General features: G+C 55.4%; 1 protein-coding gene across 3 annotated transcripts in view; it reads left to right on the top strand.

The window, feature by feature from the left end:
• Positions 1-4,526: 4,526 nt before the first annotated feature.
• ARHGEF10L (Rho guanine nucleotide exchange factor 10 like) overlaps positions 4,527-21,610 on the top strand; it is a 159,883-nt gene continuing 142,799 nt past the window's right edge. For 2 of the 3 annotated variants that reach the window (XM_070778036.1, XM_070778006.1), the window contains exon 1: positions 12,472-12,585. The gene's annotated coding sequence lies outside the window, so the exon portion shown is untranslated. Of the gene's footprint in view, positions 4,810-12,471; positions 12,586-21,610 lie in introns of those variants that run through there. The other variant, XM_070778012.1, reaches the window with a different exon arrangement.

Here is a 21,610-nt window from a genome sequence, read left to right as displayed (position 1 = left end):
AGCTGAAACTCCAATACTTTGACGCAAAGAGCCGACTCACTGGAAAAGACCCTGATGCTGCGAAAGACTGAAGGCAGGAGGAGAAGGGGACGGCAGAGGTTGAGATGGTTGGATGGCATCACCAACTCAATAGACATGAGTTCGAGCAAACTCCAGGAGATAGTGGAGGACAGAGAAGCCTGGCATGCTGAATCCAGGGAGTTGCGAAGAGTCTGACACGACTGAGCCACTGAACGACCACATAATTGTTAATGATGTTGTGCTCGTTTCTGCTGTATGATGAAGTGAATCAGCCGCACACACGCATATATGCCCTCCCTCCCACCCTCCCCACTCTAGGTCCTCACAGAGTACCAAGCTGAGCTCCTGTACTTACAGCAGCTCCCCACTAGCTGTCTATTTTACACACGGTCAATGCTGCTTTCCAGTTCATCCCCCCTCCCCTTCCCCATTGTGTTCCTCTTCCTCTTTCTTAAAGCTGCTCTGAAAACTACAAAACTGCATAATAGCGGGGAAGGGGCAGCCCACGGCACACGGACCTCACCCCCACGTGCGGCTGACTCAAAAGACTGATCAGAATTCACAAGGTATGCGATCTGTGGGTCAGGGTGTGATCTCAGTTAACTAGAGAGCAAGCCACCTACAGCTCAAGGCTCCTGGAGAGGGATCCCGAATTCTGAAGACAGCACCAGGGCAAGGGTTGGGGCCGCCTTCGCTCAGACCCCAGGGTCTGGCCCAGCCCTGGAGCCACAGGGCGGGCAGCTTACTGCAGAGGGCACACTGCAGGGAGGCCCCTGATTCAGACACGGGCTTGGGGATGGGGCAGATGGAATTTCCTGGCCATTGGTGGTTTCTGGGAAAGGGGGAACGTGCCTGATCAGTTCAGATAGTCGCTCAGTCATGTCCGACTCTTTGCAACCCCAAGGACTGCAGGCTTCCCTGGCTGTTATCTCAAAACTCATTACCGAAAAGATATTTTTTTTCCTTTCCCCTAAAGATCAGCATATTCTTCTCCACTTTTCCTGGAATCCTGGCTAGGGATTTTCCAGTTAGCAGAAAAACCACATCCACCTTCCTCCCGCTTCAGTGAGGGGGTGAGCGGCTGGAAGTGGAGGAGATATTGTCCTCTAGTTCTCCTCTAGTTCATCAACTGTATTCATCCCTCCATCGTCCATCCATCCATCCATCCATCCATCCAAAGACTGCTCACTGAGTGTCTCTGTGTTGGACACTGCATTCTGGAGATACAAATCTGCAAAACAGACATCCTGCCCTTAGGGAGAGGATGGTACGGCAGGGCTGACAGACAGTGTAGGGAATTCAGTGCCTGGGGAGCTATGGCCTTATCCGTTCATCAGTTTCCCTATCTGTTGCACGGGGCGATCGTAGTCCCTGCCTCCTGGTGTTACTGTGGTGCTCTGATGAGATGACACACGCAAAGAGCTGGCCCAGTGCCTGGCACAGAGTAAGATGCTCAGTAAGCATTAACCGTGAGAAGAACGATGCTCGACTAAGCTCACGGAAAACAGTGCCCGGCACTCACGTGAGCAGTCATGCACATCCGTGAGCTGTTCTAGGCAGGCTGGCTTTCCTTGGCAGCGGCAGCAGGTAACAGGGGAATGGTAAGCAAGGGCAGGACCCACGCCAGCTTCTCAGGGTGGGGCAGCCCATGAGTAAGTCATCTCAACAAAGGAGCCATAAATGCTGGCCATGCCGTCCGGTGGCGGGGGTTGGGGGTGGGTCTGAGGGCTTCTCCAGGAGCTTGGGCCAGTGCAATTGCCTGTCTGGTTGGTCCAGTTAGGAGCTGCTTGTGAGGAACCTTAGGGTGAAATCAGCCATGAGACCAGGAGCTGGAGACTGCCTCTGCAGGGCTGGGGCAGACTGTCTGGAAAGCTCCCAGAATCTGAAAGGGGGCAGGGCAGCCAGGGCAGCAGAGGCGGGGATGACCCCAGCGCTGAGGGCTCGGGGAGGGGGTGCTGTGGATGCTGTCCCAGGGAGGGCAGCCAGAGATGGTTAGGGGGTCCCGGGGGCCCCCACGGGGCTGACGGGGGCTGAAGATGGCAGTCTTACTCACCGCTGTACCCCCAGTCCCCGGAACAGTGGCAGGAAAACCTTAGGCACCTAACTGGGGAGCAGAGTCGAATGCACGTGTATGATCAGGCCACCCAGGATGGCTGCAGTCTGGCTCTCCATACATCCCTGGCTTGACCCGTCCCCACTTCTCCTGCCCCCTACTCACGTGGCTGACTCTCCCCTCACTCACAGAGCCTAATCTGTCCACGTCCATGTACTTGTTCCCTGGCCCCGTTGATGGCTGTTCTAATCTTCAGATCAGAACATCTCCACCATAGCCGAGCAAAGAAACCAAGGCTCAGGAAGGGGAAACACCCCTGGCAAAGGGGCATGAGGGGCGTGACCCTCTGCTGGTTTCTGGGTCACCGGTGAGCCATCCCGACATCAGTTCCCCCCAATAACTAGGAACCTCTCCCTCCCAGTCCCTCGGAAGCTGGACTGCAGCAGGTACTGCCTGCCGTCAGCCGCACACAGAGGGGTGCTGCTCCAGAATCCTGCTTCAGAGTCTGAGATCACCCATCTATTAAGCCATTAATGTTTGTCGCTGACTCTGGGCTCTTTCTCTGGTCTTGAGGCTGTGCTGGTACAGGGCTTGCCAGCCTGGGGGGTGCAGCCCAACACATACCACGACTCTGTTGGGTGGTCTGGTTTAACCACCAAGCGGGTTTGCCAATAGGAAGCAGTGGTCCTGGAATCCATAGAAGTGGGTCAAACCCTAGCACCCTACTTACCAGCTCTGTGGGGCTGTGACAAGGCATTCCCCTTTCTGAGCCTCAGTTTCTTCATCAGCAAGACAAGAACTGCAGTATCAGCCTTGAGGGTTGCTGGGTAGAGAGGAGATGGTGAAGGGATTTAGAAGTGACAGCTGTTGTCATCTTCCACGGATCTGGGGTGACATCCGGAGCTGTGAGTTAGGACCGTGGGACTGGGCTGGTGGGGATGGAGTGTCTGCCGAACCCTGCATTATGAAGTCTTGGGGTAGTAGCTTGGTGGTAGCTGGAGTCGGATGGACTTAGAAGCCATCGCTCGCTTGCTGTGTGACCTTGGGTGGCTTGCCTACCTTACTGTGCCTAAGCTCCTCATGTGAAAAAAAGGGGACCTTGAAAGCAGCTATTCTAGTGCGTTCTTGCAAGAGTAAATGGGGTCATATGTGGAAGGCACAGGGCCTGGCAGAGCTCGGTAAAGGGGGATTTCCTGCTCTGTAAAGGGAGCTAGCTTTATCACTGGCGGCATTAGTCGGGGAGTGGGTGAAGGGGCTTTGCAAACATGAATGTGAGGCACGACGGGGGGCTCTGGTCTCCCCCGAGGGAGGGGCTGGGGTCCGTCCCTGACGTGTCGGGAGCCCCAGCCCGCTGTGTCTCTGCTGACAGGTGGGAAGGTGACAGAGCCGTCCTGTGAAGGCGCTGAGGTCCCAGAAGATGTCCGCTTCCAGGCAAAACCCTGAGAAGCGCATTGGACTTGGGGGATCTTAGCCCGAGCCCACAGGGAATGGGGCAAGCAGCAGCTTTTGAATTTAAACCCCGGCTCCCCCACTCTGCCACGCTGCGACCCTGGGCGAGTCACTTAACCTCTCTGGGTCGATGTCTGTGTTCACAAAACCGGACAAAGCCACCTTCCTTGCAGGGTTCCCTGGAGGCCAAGCACACAGTGGGTTCTCTGTAAAGGGGAGTGATTTGTGCAGTCTCCACAGAGGGCGAGGGAGTAGATGTTAATGAACGCTGGGGCTGGTCCAAAAATCCAGTCTATGAAACTCCTGCCTGCAGCTTCTGTTGCGTTGCTAATGGGAGTTTATGTGAAGGACACAGCGGGATAAGGGCCCATTGTTCCGAGTGGGGACGGTTTTATGACTCTTAGAAAGCGTCTTTCATCTGGGAGACCAGGGAGCGTATGGAACCTCCCAGCCCTGGGCGTTGAGACTGGGGGATGCTGAAGGCCCTGGGGCCGGTGCCAGGCCGCAGCCATGGTCAGGTCCTCCTGCTGGCACGGGCTGGGGCCTCCCTGGAGTGTCACCGCGGCCTCAGGCTGCCAGCTGCTGCGCATCCCTTTGCCCAGGCCTGGACTGTCTCTCCTGGAGACCTGCTGTCTGGCCCCGAGTCCGCAGCCCGGTCTGCTTGGCAAGGCTGGAGGCTCACAGGTCTGCGGGGTTCCCTCTCTTCTCCCTCCGTCAGCGGCCGGTGTCACAGCCTCTTCATGCTTATGGTGGCTTCTAGAATAGGCCTTGGGCTCTGTCTGCTGTCAGCTGACCGGCAACTCTCCCTGCCTGGGAGGCTCGCCTGGCCCCCGAGCCCCGGGCAGGGGCAGTAACCTGATGCCAGGAAGCAAAGACCTTGTCTCTCTGTCCTTTCCGACTCCTTGGCCAGGGACCAAGCAGAGAAACCCAGCCTCTTCTTGGCTCAGCAGACAGCCCCGAGCGCTCTACCTACTCCTCCCCTGTGGAGGCTGCAGACACCACGGCAAGTGGATGCCGCTGGCTGCCCAGCTTAGAGCCGCGGGCACACGGGGTCTGTGGGGTCTGGACTGATGGGCGGAGGGTCTTTATGTGTTTTTAGGTGCCTCTGATGGCCCAGGCTGGCACTTCCCCCTTTGCCTTTTCCCTTTTGGGGAATGAAGAAAGGCTAGAGCAGGATGTTTAGACACGCGAATGGCCCCAGAATCCCCACTCATCCTGCAGCAAGACAGTGACCACAGGCAGTGGGCACCAGCCTCCTCTTATGATCGGACTAAAAGCCCACTCAGGTAAGTGCAAGTGAAGTGTGTGCGGGGGGTCTCTGTAATGACCCAACAGTCACTTGGATGGACATTCAAGGCTAGGACAGAATGTCAATGTGCCTCAGTTTCCTCATCTGTAAACCAGGCATAAAAGTACCCGCTTTATAGGGTTGCTGTGAGGATGAAATGAGTTAACACACGTTAACCGATTAAACAGAGACCAGTAGAGAGTGTTGTGGAAGTTTGCTATTACTGTTGCTACTATTTTTGCTAGGGCTAGATGATCTCTGTCTCTCTGTCTTTTCCTCCAACTTTGCTTTTTTTTTTTGGCTTTTCTATGGCGTTTCTGGCCTCCCAGAACCTCAGCTTGAACTTGGCTGCGGTTTGTTGCAGCGTGAATGCCGGCCCTGGCTCGGCTGTCTTTCAGGCTCAGCGCCCCGTGGTCATTTGACTGACTCGGGCTCTCAGCTCTCCAGTTGGAAATCCCTGGGTGAAGTGAGCTGATTGGCCGGTTTTGGCCAGCTGCTGACCCTTTGGTCCAATCAGGTGCTCCGGGAAGGAGTGGGCTGTCCCGGCACGTGGACGTGCATGTGTCCTGCTGCAGCGAATCCGGCCTCTTCAGAGGCTCAGTTGTAAATTTTCATGTGAGTTGTAAACGTGTGGCAGGAATATCATGAAGTGATGGTGTGTCTTTTTCACTGAATCACATCAGGAGCCTCATGACGTCCAAATGTCCCCAGACTGGTCACGTTAACCCAATCAGACCGCTGGGTGAGGAGGTGTCTGCCAGGTTTCTCTACAGTAAAGTTGTTCTTTCCCTTTTTGCAGTTAATAAGTATTTCATGGGAAAGTACTCTGAGTATGCAAATAGCATTCCCAGCTTTCAATTTATTCATTTACTTATTACATCAGTGTGGACTCTTGGTTTCCTATTGTATTTAGTAGAATATGAATCCTTACAATCATTACTTATTTTGATGCTTAACTTGCTCCTTGGTTTGGCTAGTGGAGGTCCATCTAGTCAAAGCTATGGTTTTTCCAGTGGTCATGTATGGATGTGAGAGTTGGACTGTGAAGAAAGCTGAGCACTGAAGAATTGATGCTTTTGAACTGTGGTTTTGGAGAAGACTCTTGAGAGTCCCTTGGACTGCAAGGAGATCCAACCAGTCTATCCTAAAGGAGATCAGTCCTGAATATTCATTGGAAGGACTGATGCTAAAGCTGAAGCTCCAATACTTTGGCCACCTGATGCGAAGAGCTGACTCATTGGAAAAGACCCTGATGCTGGGAAAGATTGGGGGCAGGAGGAGACGGGGACGACAGAGGATGAGATGGTTGGATGGCATCACCGACTCGATAGACATGGGTTTGAGTGAACTCCAGGAGTTGGTGATGGACAAGGAGGCCTGGTGTGCTGCGATTCATGGGGTCGCAGAGTCGGACACGACTGCGCGACTGGACTGAACTGACTGCGTGGAGCTTGGCTGGCGGAAGCCTCTTTTGAGTTGGTTTCTGTGTCCTTCTGCTGTGTTTCCACCACTTGTTGAGCAATTTATTAATTTCTGGCCCAACAATATGTTTCAGGAACAGCTTGTTCTTCCCCCGGAATCAGTCATCTCTCCAAGGAGCTTTGGTCTCTTTCAGCAGAGAGTGCTATTTGGAATCCATGACCTGGCTGCAAAGTGTGTTCACTGGGACTGGGTATCCCTGCTCCTAGGCTCTTTCAGGGGACAGAGCTCTGAACTCACACCAAAATCTCCAGTTCCAGTCTAACACCACAGAATTCATTCTACTTTTCTCCCTTTGATATTTGTCATTCCTTTAAACAGGGTTTGAAGTTTGAACTCCTGACTACCACTACACTAGGCTGTCTCTCATCAAAAATATCTTATGATATATGATAAGTATGCTTATGATATTGTGGTATCAAATAGCACATGTATCCAATTCTGTCAGTGAGATGTTGAAAAATCTGTTACACTGTGTTCGATCAATCCTTTAAAATCCTACGGGATTCAGTTCAGTTCAGTCCAGTCGCTCAGTCATATCCAACTCTTTGCAACTCCATGGACTGCAGCACACCAGGCCTCCCTGTCCATCACCAACTCTGGAGCTTACTCAAACTCATGGCCATCGAGTCGGTGATGCCATCCAACCATCTCATCCTCTGTCGCCCCCTTCTCCTCCTACCTTCAATCTTTCCCAGCGTCAGGGTTTTTTCCAAGCAGTCAGTTCTTTGCATCAGGTGGCCAAAGTATTGGAGTTTCAGCTTCAGCATCAGTCCTTCCAATGAATACTCAGGACTGATTTCCTTTAGGATGGACTGGTTGGATCTCCTTGCTGTCCAAGGGACTCTCAAGAGTCTTCTCCGACACCATAGTTCAAAAGCATCAATTCTTCTGTGCTCAGCTTTCTTTATAGTCCAACTCTCACATCCATACATGACTACTGGAAAAACCAGTAGCTTTAACTAGATGGACCTTTGTTGGCAAAGTAATGTCTCTGTTTTCTAATATGCTGTCTAGGTTGGTCATAGCTTTTCTTCCAAGGAGCAAGAGTCTTTTAATTTCATGGCTGCAATCACCATCTCCAGTGATTCTGGAGCCCAAGAAAAGAAAGTCTGTCACTGTTTCCACTGTTTCCCCATCTATTTGCCATGAAGTTATGGGACTGGATGCCATGATCTTAGTTTTCTGAATTTTGAGTTTTAAGTCAGCTTTTTCACTCTCCTCTTTCACTTTCATCAAGAGGCTTTTTATTTCTTCTACAGTTTCTGCCATAAGGGTGGTGTCATCTGCATATCTGAGGTTATTGATATTTCTCCCGGCAATCTTGATTCCAGCTTGTGCTTCATCCAGCCTGGCATTTCTCATGATGTACTTTGCATATAAGTTAAATAAGCAGGGTGACAATATACAGCCTTGACGTACTTCTTTCCCGATTTGGAACCCGTCTGTTGTTCCATGTCCATTTCTAGTTGCTACTTGACTTGCATACAGATTTTTCAGGAGGCAGGTCAGGTGGTCTGGTAGTCCCATCTGTTTAAGAATTTTCCCCCCCATCTCTTTAAAATAGAAAGGAACAAAAGGATTATTGTGCTTTTACAGGCACTGGGACTGAGTGGAAGAGGCTGAGGGTCCTATGGAGAGTGGGGGGCAGCGCTCCGTGCTGTCTGTGTCCAGCCCTCTGGACATGGGTGTCCATCACCCCTGGTGGTTGTTTTGGGAGAACTTTGAGACTACATCCTTAAGAAAAAGAGCTGCTCAAACTGTCCTCTCCCTTACACCAAGGGCCATAAATTAGTAGCTCAGGAAAGTTATTTCCTTCTCTACTTGAGCCCCTGGAACCACCTCCAGCTGTGGCTACGCCTTTGACTTCAGCATGTGTGCATGCTAAGTCGCTTCAGTCGTGTCTGACTCTATGCGACCCCATGACTGTCGCCCACCAGGCTCCTCTGTGCTTGGGATTTTCCAGGCAAGAATACTGGAGTGGGTTGCCATGCCCTCCTCCAGGGGGTCTTCCCCACCCAGGGCACAAACTGGCATCTCTTGCATCTCCCGCAATGGCACTGCCTGGGAAGTCCAAACGCAGGTGTTGCCTTGAAGGAACCTAGAAGGCAGCGGGGGGACGGCTCAGGGCATCCCAGATCCCTTCGAAATGCCTGTCCTACTGAACAGGGACAGCAGTGTCATGGGAAGAGGTTTCATTCTGGTAAGACAGACCCCATCGTCCTCATTCATAATCAAAATGTGATCCAGCGTCTCTTAGAGAAGAGTCTGTTTGTGATTGCTTTGATGACACGGGAAATAAGAGCTAGTTCCTTTACGCACACTTTGCATTTACACTGCCTGTGCCAGGGTGGTATCTAGGCTTGGGAAGTCCACTCTGCCGTCTACCCACTTCTCTTCTGACCTGCTCCAAGGCCAGGCTGCTGGCAGTGGGCTGGGCTGGGAGGCAGCGGCGGGAGCCCTGGGCTCTCACCCTCGCAGTGCCATCAGTTTGCTAGCAGCCGTGGCCAGGTCGCTGAGCTTCGCTGGCCAACAGAAGGCAGCACTGTGCCTGGTCCTGCCCCGTCCCCCCTGGGCAGTGGAGCCTAGGGAGAAGAGTCCCAGTCCCACCCAGATGTAGCATTTGTGATTATGCTTACACAATAGATCCTGCACCACCAGAATGCTCGGCCAGTGTGAAATTTTGGTTAATTGAATGTTCTGGGACATGGAAACAGTCCCAGAAATCCTTTTTGTTCCTTTTGTGGCTATTGAAAGCCATTCGCTCATCTATTTAGCAAATATTTGTCTCACGCTTCCACTCCATCGGGCTCTGTCCCAGGTGCTGGGGACTCCAGCGTGAGTGAGGCAGCAGAGTCCCTGCTCCCGAGGACTCACGTGCCAGGGAGGACATGGGGCAAATCCCACACAAAACACTGCAGGAGGGCGAGGGGGAGACTGTAGGGCGCGATGGGAGCCCAGGAGCCTCATCTCGGTCTCTGGAGAGCAGATCCGTGAGGTGTGACCTGTGCGGAGAGCATCCAAAGCCACGGTGTCTTGTGGGGGGTGGGGGTGGGGTGGGGGGCGGTGCGGAACGGTAACGGTGTTCCAGGCAGAAGGAACGAAGTCAAAGGCCCAGGGACACGCTTTGCACCTTCGTTTATGCTGCGGAGCTCGGCATGGGAAGTTGGGCAGGTGGGAGAGGAGGGGTGTGCAAGGGTCAGGGCAGGATGACGAAGACAGCAAGAATGCAGGAGGACCGGCCTGGCTTGTGCCTCCCTGGGGGCTCAGCTGGGAAAGAACCTGCCTGCGGTGCAGACCCAAGTTTGATCCCTGGGTCGGGAAGATCCCCTGGAGAAGGAAATGGCAACCCACTCCAGTATTCTTGCCTGGAAAATCCCATGGACAGAGGAGCCTGGTGGGCTGCAGTCCAGGGGGTCGCAAAGAGTTGGGCACATCTGAGCAACTACTTCTGGGGCCTGGCCTGGCCGAGAAGGGGAGGGCTGCGGGCTCATTTATTCTCGAGTATGTGTTTCCATGTTGTGATTGTCTTCTCATATAAGTAGAACACAGAGAGAAAATGAAATGAAAACACTAATTCACAGAGGGGGTCAAGGTCAAAAGGGTGACACAGGGCTGGGAGGGACGGTGACAAGTGGAAGGACACAGCTCTTTCTACAGGGCTCCGGCCCTTTGGGGCCTACAGAGTGTGGCCCGGGGGCGCCAGGCATCGGCGGATCTTCAGATGTGTTAAGAGAAGCCAGCAGTCCAGCAACTCATGGGAAATCTCTCAATTGTTAAATGTTGGGAGCTAATTAACAACATTAACAAAATCACTGTGGGCAAAACAAAAGGCTTCCGTCGGCTCCATTCATCCTACGAGCTGGTGGATCACAACGCTGGCTCCAGAGGGGTCTACTGATAGGCGTCCGAGGGTGCTCACTTGGTGAGGGTGCTCACTTGGTGAGGGTGCTCACTTGGTGTGCTTCTAACCTCTGCCGGGTTTTGGGGACACACTGGGAGCCCGAGGTATGGCCTCCACCCCCAGGCTTGGATCATAGCTTCCCTCAAGACAGTTCAACTGCCTGAGAGACAGTTCAAGTCAGTACCTACCCAGAATCAACTAACAGAAATAGAAGTGGCAACAGGAGCAACTGACCAGAGGGTGAAGCGCTGTCGAGCTCAGTGGGAGAGGAGGTTGGGGAGCAGGGGCCGCGTGGAGAGACGTCCTGGAGGTGCGGGGCCTCTGTTAGACCTGGGAAGAGGGTGGGCTTCAGCGCAGCCAAACCTGGGACAGGTGTTCCAGACCAGAGGACTCACGAGGGCTCAGGCCCAGGAGGGGCTGGGACAGGTCTGGACGGTCGTGGATGCAGGTCCAAGGGCTTGTACTGGTTTTCTCTGTGCCAGCAGAATCCGAATGTCTAAATTCTGGTCCAGGGCTTAATGCCATGAACTCTGAGGTCACCCGATAGACACCTGATGATGTTCTTGCCGCTTTTCTGGCATTCTGGCTCTGAGGTCACCCGGTAGACATCTGACGATGTTCTTGCTGCTTTTCTGGCATTCTGGCTCTGAGGTCACCCGATAGACACCTGACGATGTTCTTGCCGCTTTTCTGGCATTCCTGAAACCTTCCTCCATTGTTCATTTGTCCCAGGGATGGACAATCCAGAAGTGCAGGGGCCTTCCCTGTCTCGCTCCATGATGTCTCCTGTGTGCATAGAATGATGTCTGGAAGCATAACAGTGTTAGTTGCTCAGTCATGTCCAACTCTTTGCGACCCCATGGACTGCAGCCTGCCAGGCTCCTCCATCCATGGGATTCTCCAGGCAAGAATACTGGAGTCGGTAGCCATTCCCTTCTCCAGGGGATCTTCCTGACCCAGGGCCGCCTGCATCTCAGGTGGATTCCTTACCATCTGACCTACCGGGGAAGCCCGGAACATAATAAGTGCTCAACAAATATTAACTGGCTATACACTCTGAGCCGTGTTGCCCTAGGCCTGGGGGTTAGGATGATTCTGAACAACTCTTAAGACAAGCTCTATGGGGTTTATGTTCTCGTGTGGAGATGGACAATAAACAAGCAACCCCAACAATGAGGAAGATGATTTCAGAGAGCGCGGACTGGTGTGGCCTGTCTCGATTGACTGCAGAGGCCTGTTATCCGTGTCTCCTTGTTGAGGGGGCAGGGCCGAGGTCTCTCTGGTTCCTTGTTTCATTCCTAGCCCCTAAGACTGGTGCCCAAACAGGGAGTAGTTAAAAGAAAAAAAATGGTGTTTTTTTTTTTTTTTTTTTTCTGGTTGTTTGAATGAATAAACACAGGCCAACACAGACTGCAGCCTGCATAACACCTGTGCCCTTTGGAGGCTGCAAAACTCATCATTATCAACCCGAGTAATTGCTGATAAGCCTGAGTGTGAATTTCTTTGCAAATAGGGAGGTAGCGGGGGCAGTGTTTAACAACAACAGGGATAATCTTAATTAATGGCCTGATAACTGTAATTAATTGCATCATATCCGGATGCGTCTTTGGATTTCTGAGAGGGAGTAACTAGTGTTTGGCAGCTTTGGGAGCTGGAAGGGAAGGGTGTGCTAGGATCTCCGGTCTACCGCTTCTTTCCTGGGTGGGCTTTGCCAAGTCGCAGCTCTAAGCCGCGGTTTTCTCATCAGGAAAATGGAGCCACATGGCAGGCTGGCTGCTAAGCTCAGAGCCCTCACTGCCTGCAGCTGCCAGTGCTGTGGTCCTGAGGCTGTCCCCGGAAACGTGTGCAGGGCTGGTCGGAGCCCTCAGGAGGCCCCTCTGCGGCTGAGACTGGATGGGGGCCATCGCAGGTCTGACTTTTCCTCTGGGCCAACCCAGGCATCCTCACCCCTCTGGGGAGAGCCCGGGGCAGACTCCTGGAAGGGGGAGAAGCAAGAATGGGCGTGAGAGCCCTGCTGGGAGGCCTGGGGTGGCGAGGGGACGCGCGGCGGGCGGAGAAGGAGTGGGGGCCCCGTGTGGCCCGGGGGTCTCTGCGGGCGGGCGGGAGGGATGCAAGCCGCGGGGCCGGCGGGGAGCTTCGGGGGCGGCTCCGGGCCGCCCGGCCCGCAGGGGTTAAGCGGTGACCTCAGCCGCGGCCGCGCGGGGGGCCGGGGCGGCGCCGAGCGCGGGGCGGCGGCGGCGGGGAGCCGGGCGGCGTGACCTCGCGGCGGCCACGGCGGCCAGCGGCGGCGCGGGGCGGGGCCGGCCCGGCCATGGGCGCCCGCGGCCGCCGGGCAGCTGAGGCGCGGCCGCCGGCGCCTTTGTGAGCGGCGCGGACAACAAAGGCCGAGCGGTGAGTGCGGCCCGCGGCGGGCGGGGGCTCCGCGATCCCGGTCCCGGGCCGAGCGGCCCGCGGGCGTCCCCGCGCCAGTCCGGGGCCCCGCTCCGTCCTGTGTCCCCGGGGAGCCGCCCCCGCGTGTCCGGGTGTGTCCGAGCGTCCCCGTGTCTCTGGGGGAGGCTCCCGGAGCCGCGTCTTCTGTCTGAGTGTGTGGGTCAGCCCTGCGTCCTGGAGTGACGGCATCGCCCGAGTGTGCGCCCCCCACGGCCGGCTCTGTGTTGCTCGGGTGTCCCGGCCTCTGCACAGCCCCGGTGCGGCCTTTGTGCATCAGCGTGTGCGTGTGGCTGTGCGTGTGGCTGTGTGTGAGTGCATGTGTCTATGTGTCTATATCTGTGTGTGTGTCTATGTGCCTGTGTGTGTCTGTGTGTGTTCTTTGTGTGTGTGTCTGTGTGTGTGTTTGTGTGTCTGTGTGTCTCTCTCTGTGTGTCTGTGTCTGTGTCTGTGTGTTCTTTGTGTGTGTGTCTACGTGTGTGTGAGTGTTTGTGTGTCTCTGTGTGTGTCTCTGTGTGTGTGTGTGTGTGTGTGTGTCTGTGTGTCTCTCTGTATGTCTCTGTCTCTGCGTGTCTCTCTGTGTGTGGCAGGCTCTGTGCAGACAGCGCGGGAATTCTCACTCGCACCCAGCGCTTTCCTTCCTCTGGTTCCCGCGGCCTTTAGGTCCTGCTGTCCCTGTGGTTCAGCTCCCCCGCGCTGACCCGGGGTCCCGGGATTGGGAGGGGTCAGGGAGTGCTCTTCTTGTTTCTGCTCCGGGCAGGCCTCTCCCACCCTGGAGCCCTGCCTGGAGGCGGAGCAGGGCGGCCTCCTGGAGGAGGAGAGTGTGGGAGGCAGGCGAGGACGCCTGGGCTGCTGTGCGGAGGCCCCCGTGGAGCGCAGTCAGGCCTGGCCTCTGCTGGAGGCAGAAGACGTGTGTCAGGGCGGGAAGGCGAAGACCAGCCTCCCGGGCCCCCGGGCCGGTCCTGAGATGGAGGCGCCCCTGACACAGCGGAGCCAGGGGGCAGTGCTTCCTCCCTGTCCCAGGCAGGGACCCTGGGCAAGGGGTCAGGAAGCCCCCTTCAGCCTGAGAGCCCGAGGACCCTGCCTCGGGCCACGCAGGGATTGATGGGGAGGGGTCTCTGGCGCTGAGACTGGCTCAGAGCCCTCGGCCCCGCCGGGGCTTCTGTCGGGGGCGTCCCGCCCCTCTCCGGCTGCAGCCCTCCGCGGCTCCCCAGGGACAGAGGGCAGCGGCTCGCTGAGCACTCAGCCCTTCCCTGCGGGCCCTCTGTCTGTGCTCCCAGCACAGTGCCCCAGAGCGTCCGGGCTCCGGGGATGGGAACCACGCACCCTGTGACTGGGGTAAAACCTGTCTGAGGGGGCTCCAAACCCTTCCCCCGGCACGCGAGGCCTCGGGTGGGGCGGGGGGCCATGTCTTTCTCACTCCGCTGCCCCTCCTGCCTTCCCATCCGGGCCCCCCGCTCCTTGCTGTTCCGTCAGAGGACCTGTGCCCCCGGGGTTCCCTCTCTCCGGAAAGCTGGTCCCGTTCTCCCCTCTTCACGTCTCTCCCGGGGTCCTCCTCCTCTCCGGGCAGCAGAATTGCCGTTGGTGGTGCTCGCAGAGCCCTCGCTGTGGTCGGAGTGAGTTTTTACCGGCCCCCCGTGGACCTGTAGGCCTAGGAGAGCAGGGTCCAGATCTGTCCTGACCTCCAGGCCTAACGCACAGGAGGCGCTCAGTAAACCGGTGTTGATTACCGGGATGACCAGGAGCTAATGGTTCCTAAATTGTGCTGTTTCTCAGTTTAGCTTTGAAGGGGTGTGGGGATTCCACTTGGCGGACTTCCTGGGGCCCTGGTACCAGGTTCATTTAAGAGGAAGGCCCACTGGGTTCCCTGGTGGCCCAGATGGTAAACAATCTGCCTGCAGTTCGGCAGACCGGGGTTTGATCTCTGGGTTGGGAAGATCCCCTGGAGAAGGGAAAGGCTCCCCACTCCAGCATTCTTGCCTGGAGAATCTCCATGGACAGAGGCTACACAGTCTGTGGGGTAAGAAAGAGTCAGACACGACTGAGCGACTGACACTGCTATTTAAATAAATGGTGAACCAACAGATAAGTGAATAATCTTTATGGAGCCTGGTATGTGCCAAGTGCTGGGCTAGCTGGTGCGCATAGGTCATCTTTTAAACAGCGGGAAGGAGCAGAGTGGAAAGAATATGACCTCAGATTAGTTTTGAAAAGACAAAGTGAGTGATGCATACTGCGTATGTGTGTACAATAGTAGCTCAGATTTATGTTGCTCTTTCCATGTACACTCTCTGTTTCTGCAACTGCTCCGATATTTAGGCAGTGAAGCTGGCTCAGACCCATTTTACGGGTGAGAAGGATGAAGCTCAGCGTTTAAGTGACTGCCGAAGGTCACAGTTAGAGAAGGACTCAAGCCGGGGTCTTCCTGACCGCCCAGGCCTTGCTCTCTTCTGCAAGCTTGTCTTTAGTACCTCTGGATTCCCATCTGCTGTCTTTGCCCTCAAGACCGGGAAAGACAATCAGACTTGTAGACGGGGAGGGGGCCAGAGTTCTCCTGCCGCCCCGCCGGGCCACCCGGGCCCAGCTCAGCTCCTTCCTCGCCGTGTGTCCCCAGCGAGTTCCCTGGTTTCTCTTTGCCCTGATGGGGGGTTGGTGTCACTCCCACTGGAGGCCTAGTCTGATGAGCTCCCGGAGCGGCCTGGCCCCTCGCAGCCTGGGCCTGGCCCCTCGCAGCCTGGGCCTGGCCCCGGGCAGTCGTGTGCTGGGCCCCGTTTGTACCGAAGTGCGAGAGCCGATTGCTAAGTGTTAGCATTTTGCGAGCTGGGCTGTGAACTTGCAAGCTTATAGTATATAGTAAACTGGCTGTAGTGTATAAATTTATACTTAAATAAATTATACTGAAAACAAGGGTAATAAATACTCAAACTGTAGTACTTCCTTATTACTTCAGTTTCTATTATCTGTGTTTGTGGTTATTTGTATCTTTTGTATGTATATATGTTTCTCTCTCTCTCTGTCTCTATCTGTGTATATATAAAAATATATACCTATGCAAATCTCCCTCAACTTATGATGGGTCCTGATAAACCCATAGTCCATTGAAAATCGAAGTTGAGGGAATTCCCTGGTGATCTAGTAATTAGGAGTTAGTGGTTTCACTGCCAGGGCCCAGGTTCCATCCCTGGTCGGAGAACTAGGATCCTACAAGCCACATGGTGTGGCCAATAAATAAATTAAACGTTAAAAAAGAAGATATCATAAGTCAAAAATGCATTTAATACACCTGCTGCTGCTGCTAAGTCACTTCAGTCGTGTCCGACTCTGTGCGACCCCATAGACGGCAGCCCACCAGGCTCCCCCGTCCCTGGGATTCTCCAGGCAAGAACACTGGAGTGGGTTGCCGTTTCCCTCTCAATGCATGAAAGTGAAAAGTGAAAGTGAAGTTGCTCAGTCGTGTCCAACCCTCAGCGACCCCATGGACTGCAGCCTTCCAGGCTCCTCCGTCCATGGGATTTTCCAGGCAAGAGTACTGGAGTGGGGTGCCATTGACCTGCATTATAGCTTAGCCTCACCTACCTTAAACAGGCTCAGAACACTGCCATTAGCCTATAGTTGGGCAGAATCGTCTAACACAAAGGCTGTTTTATAACAGAGTGTTGACTGTCTCATGCAGTTTATCGAACACTGGACTGAAAGTGAAACGCAGAATGGCTGTCTGGGCGCAGAGTGGTGGTAAGCGTCTGGGCTGTTTACCCTGGAGGTTGCGGGTCTGGCCGGGAGTGGAGGCATGCTGCCCGGCCCCACGTCACGACAGAGTGTTGTCCTGCACACGCCGCCAGCCTGGGAAAGATCCGGCCTCAGAATTCCAAGTGCGGCTCCACTGGACGCGCACTGCTTTCAGAGCATCGTAAGACTGTGCAGTTGTAAATGGGGCCTTCGTCAGTGGGGGCTTAACGTCTACCCAGCCGCTGCCGCCCGTCTCTTCCCAGCTCTGGGCTCAGTGGTTCACCTTGTAGCTTGAAATTGGCCACAGTCAGAGAATCGGATGCAGCAGTAAAGAATCCACCTCCGAAGGCAAGAGATGCAAGACACCTGGGTTCCATCTCTGGGTCGGGAAGGTCCCCCCAAGTAGGAAATGGCAACTCACTCCAGTATTCTTGCCTGGAGAATTTAGGCGAAGAGTCAGACACGACTGGGCGACCGAGCACACAAGAGTATTTACAGCACAGAAACTGGGAAACACTGAAAATCAAGCCACCCCTCCTTCCCCCTCTGGAGAACCAGTGGTTAGACATCCACATGCATGCCGAGGGGATCTGGCAGTGGGCTCCCCGGGCACAGCCCCTCCCTGGAGCTGGCATTCTGACGTGGCGACCCTCCAGGGTCCTCACAGGAGCAGACTGAGCGTGGCAGCTCACCCTGGGGCGGGGTCTGCTGGGATGGCAGGGGTACACTGAGTAAGTGGCCCTCAGATGAGCTCTGCACTTCAGACACTGAGTGCTTACCTTCCCGGGCACGTCGGATATGGATGCGTTTCAGTTAATTGAGAGCCTGCTTGGCCACTGATGGGAAGACCATGCTCAAGACGGCCCAGGTATCTGGGGGGCCACGCGGCTGGCGTGCCCGAGGAGAGGCTGTGGCCAAGCCGAATAGCTCGGGGCTGCTGAAGGTGTCGTGGCCGGGACGCAGGTGGCCGGCGCTGCCTGGGGCTGGCTTCGGCAGCAGCGGGCAGGATGCATCCGTATGGAGTCAGGGGCAGAGCAGAATCGGACTGTCGAATGGGCAGGCTGTGGCTCTTGGACAGTCTGAGAGCCCTGGCTGGGAGAGGGGTGTGTGCCCAGCTACATACAGGAGGGTGTGCAGAGTGCGGCAGAAGAGTGGGTGGGGAGGGGCAGGGGTCTGGGTGGAGGGAACAGCCAAGGCTCAGAGGCATGAGCTATTGGAAGCTTAGTGAGCTAGGACTCAGTGAGCTAGGAGTCTGCAGGGCTTGCGACAGAGCAGGGCAAGTCCTGAAACTTTCTCAAGTCTGAGCGCCCAGCATCATCGGGGTACCTGCAAAGGAACCCCGCCACACCTCTCCTTCCAGGGGCGTCGTGCTCTATGAGTCATCCGTGCCCCTCAAAGTCTATAGTTTGGGGGGTTGTTTCTTTTTATCCCCTAAACTTGTTGCTACCAAGCATCTGTGGCTGGTGGACTCTTAAAAGATTTCCATTTTAATATCAGGCCAAAAAAAGACAGAATTGGGAAGGTGTATCTGCTTCCTTCTGTTCACCCCAAAGATAAAAGTAGGGTTATTTAGGTTATTCGGTGCCTTTTCTTTCTTCCTTTTATTTTTGGTTTCAACTTGTGGCATGTGGGATCTCATTCATAGTTCCCTGACCAGGGATTGAACCCAGGCCCCTGCACTGGGAGTGCAGAGTCTTAACCACTGGACTGCCAGGGAAGTCCTGGTTATTCAGAGCTTTTGATTACCTCTGCTGCTCCTGCCCTTCATTTAGGCAGATAATCAGGAGCTTGGTTTTTAAAGACAACTCATGCTTATATTTTATGGAAGACATTTTTCATGCATCAATTCATTTAACTCCCATACTGATCTTGCAGATGGGTACCATTATCCCATCTTAGAGATGAGGGAGTGTGTTAGTTGCTCAATCATGTCTGACTCTTTGCAACCCCATGGACTGTAGCCCTCTAGGCTCCTCTGTCCATGGGGTTTTTCAGGCCAGAATACTGGAGTGGGTTGCCATTCCCTTCTCCAGGGGCTCCTCCCAACCCAGGGATCGAATCCTGCATTGCAGGCGGATTCTTTACCATCTGAGCCACCAGGGAAGCCCCACGGATGAGGATACTGAGTCTTGAGACTCAGTTGAGAGGTTGAGTGACTTTCCCAAGGCCACAGCGTGAGTAGCAGGGTTCAAACCCTGGGGCCCTGAGCTCTTGCTACAGTCCCGCTCTGTTCTGTCTCCCTTCTCCCTTTGAAGAAGGGAGGGAGCAGAGACTAACCCACGTCTGGACTTTCACACACCTTGCCCTTCACTGGAAGGATGTGTGTCTTCTCACCCACATAGCTGTGTTCATCGCCCCGCAGTTTAGGGTTAAGGCCTAGAACAGAACTCGGTGCTCAGAGGGACCGCTGGGCCTGGCGTCTGGAAAAAGCAGACAGTAACGGCTGGTGTTTGGGAGAGTGCTGACGGCCGTAGCTCATACTGAACGCGTGGCAGGCTCGGCAGCGGGCACAGGGCTCAGGGAGCTCGTTCCACCCTGACGAGTGGCCTGTTTCATCAGCTCCCCTTGCAGCTCGGGTGGGTTATCTCACCTGCCCAGAGGATCGGAGGCAGACCCGGCTCTCACCCCTGTACTGTGGAGCCATGCCACCCCTTTCGGGGCCTGGCTGCGCCCCTGACGGCCCCTGGCAGCAGGACGCACACACGGTGGGGACTCGGGGCAGGCGACGGGTCGCTCGGCCGGAAGTACAGGTTGTGCCCACCCCGGGTCAGAGCCTGCGCCAAGCCATGGGCTTTACCTTCCCCTGACCAGCCCTTCTGCCAAGGAGTTCACCTTGCCACCAGCCTGCCGGGAGGGTGACTTGGTCCAGGCCCCCCCACCGCCTTCGTGCAGGGACAGCCCAGGTCTGGGGCAGGGCGGGTGGCTTGGGGTGAGCCCTGTGCACGGCTGCGCTTGGGGCCTGAGGCGGGGCGGCGTTTCTGGGGCTGAACCCCCTGCTCCCCGAGAGCCTGGCCCTCACAGGTCCTCCCCCCCAGCGGCTCCTGATCGGGCGCGTCCGCGAGTCCAGCACTGAGCGGGAGGCGGGAGCCGGCTCCCGTTGCTGCCCTCTCTGCACTGTTTGAAGTGGGCAGGCTTGGCGCAAGCTTTAAAAATGTGGGCTTTTTATTCAATTTCCCTACGAAAACAATGGTTTAAATTAAGTAGAGGCATAACAATCTCTGGAAATTGAAGAAGAATATTCCTGAACCCAGACATTACTCAGAACCTTTGAATTTCTTTTAAAATCAGGGTTTATTTTACTGTTAAATCATGCACATATTATGTGACCATTGACAAAAACTTGGAGCGCTCAGGGAGAAGACGTTTAAAATCGGCCTCTGTCGTGCCACCTGAAGACAACCGCTCTCGGCACCGCGGTGTGCAACCTTCATTTCTTCAGCGGTTCATCTGCTCAGTCGGCAGGCGCCCCTTCAGGGCCCACAAGGGCTGGGTCTGTGCAGGGCACTGGTGCCCTGCTCCTGGCCAGGCCTTTCTCTGCCGCACCTGCATCGGCCCCTCTGCATCTGTTTCCTCGTCTGTAAAGTGGGGTCATAGGTCATACAAGCACCCTGCTCAGGACCGGGCCTCGCCCCGACCAGAGCCTGGCAGGGTTGCCCGCAGTCGCTGCAGGGAGAGAACTTGCCCTGTGGGTCTTTTGTGATGAAAGCCAGAGAAGTCAAACAAGGCAACAGACGAAACGGTGTGCCAGGAAACTAGCCCTGGAAGGGAGCAACCTGGTGTGACAGGGCGGGAATAATGGGGCGGGGCTGGGGCGGGGGCGGGCGAGAAGGGGTGCGTGTGGGGCGAGTGGTGCAGACTCTGTCAGCTCGAGGCGGTCAGGGGCCTCTGCGGGAGGCATTTAAGCTGAGTCTTTTTTAAAAAATGTATTTTCAAAGTTTCTGGCCACACCACGTGGCAGGTAGGATGCTAGTCCCCCGGTCAGGGATCCAACCGTGCCCCTTGCATTGGGAGTTTGGAGTCTTAAGCCCTGGACCCCCAGTGAAGTCCCCAAGCTGAGTCTTAAGGGACCCCTCCCTCTCCCCCTGCGCGGAGCAGAGAGGGCTGTTCCAGGCAGGGGCACAGCAGATGCAAAGGCCCCGAGGCCTGGTTTGCAGCAGGCGAGGGGAGGGAGCAGTGTGAGAGGCAGGAGGTTGGGATGGTTAATCCAGGTACAACAGGAAGTCTTAGGCAGTCTCCTTTTAGTTACCCGTAAGTACTTTATTAATGAAATACGATGCCCAAGATTTCAGCTATTAACAACGCTGGAAAGAAGTTTACCTTTTTTCAGATAATTTATTCAGAAATAAACTGAGTGCCTATGACGTGGAAGCACTGGGGTGGGTGCTGCGGGGCGAGGGCCTCACGCACGGATGGGAAAGGGGAAGCCCTGCCCGCAGGTGGCCGTGTGCCCCCAGCCGTCCCTCCAGCCCTCCACGGCCCGCTGGAGCCTCGTGGGCTCCAACGTACCTCGGGGAAGGGTCCTCTGGCTGCAGGAAGAGAACCGGCCCCGGGGGCCGGGTAGACTCGGGCCTGGATGAAGGGTGACCGTGGCCGGGGTGTGAGTGGAGGCCACGGGGCTGGAGAGAAGTTGTCGCATTCAGGTTGCTTATCAGAAAAAGAGTCAGCTGGAATTGCTGGTGGATTGGTCATGGGGTGGTCACCACTTCCCTCGTGGCTCAGACAGTAAAGCGTCTGCCTACAATGCGGAAGACCTGGGTTCAATCCCTGGGTCATGAAGATTTCCTGGAGAAGGAAATGGCAACCCACTCCAGTATTCTTGCCTGGAAAATCCCATGGACGGAGGATCCTGGTAGGCTACAGTCCACGGGGTTGCAAAGAGTAGGACGCAACTGAGTGACTCCACTTTCCTTGGTCATGGGGTGAGGGAAAGAGAGGAATCAAGCGGAGTCAAGACTTCTAGAATCTTCTTTTGAGTGTCTAGGTGGGTGTTGATGTCATTTAAAAAAGGTGGTTCAGAGGAGGCTGGAAGCATAGCTTTGGAGAATCCAAGAATCCAATTGGGGTCGGGTTTGAGAAACTGGCTTAGAAGTCCAGGCGCGACGTGGGGACCCCTTGGTTGGGTGTCATTAGCATAGAGATGTGCAGGCGGGACCATGCGGGGTCAGGGGCCACGCAGGGGTCAGGGGGCACGCAGGGGTCAGGGGATCCTGGAGGCTGCGAGGAGGCGGCTGGGCGCTCCGGGAAGGGAGAGTGGGGTGTCCGC

This window comes from Bos indicus, chromosome 2, assembly GCF_029378745.1.
Source record: "Bos indicus isolate NIAB-ARS_2022 breed Sahiwal x Tharparkar chromosome 2, NIAB-ARS_B.indTharparkar_mat_pri_1.0, whole genome shotgun sequence".
NCBI lineage: Eukaryota > Metazoa > Chordata > Mammalia > Artiodactyla > Bovidae > Bos > Bos indicus.
This window is presented reverse-complemented; position numbering and strand designations above follow the sequence as displayed.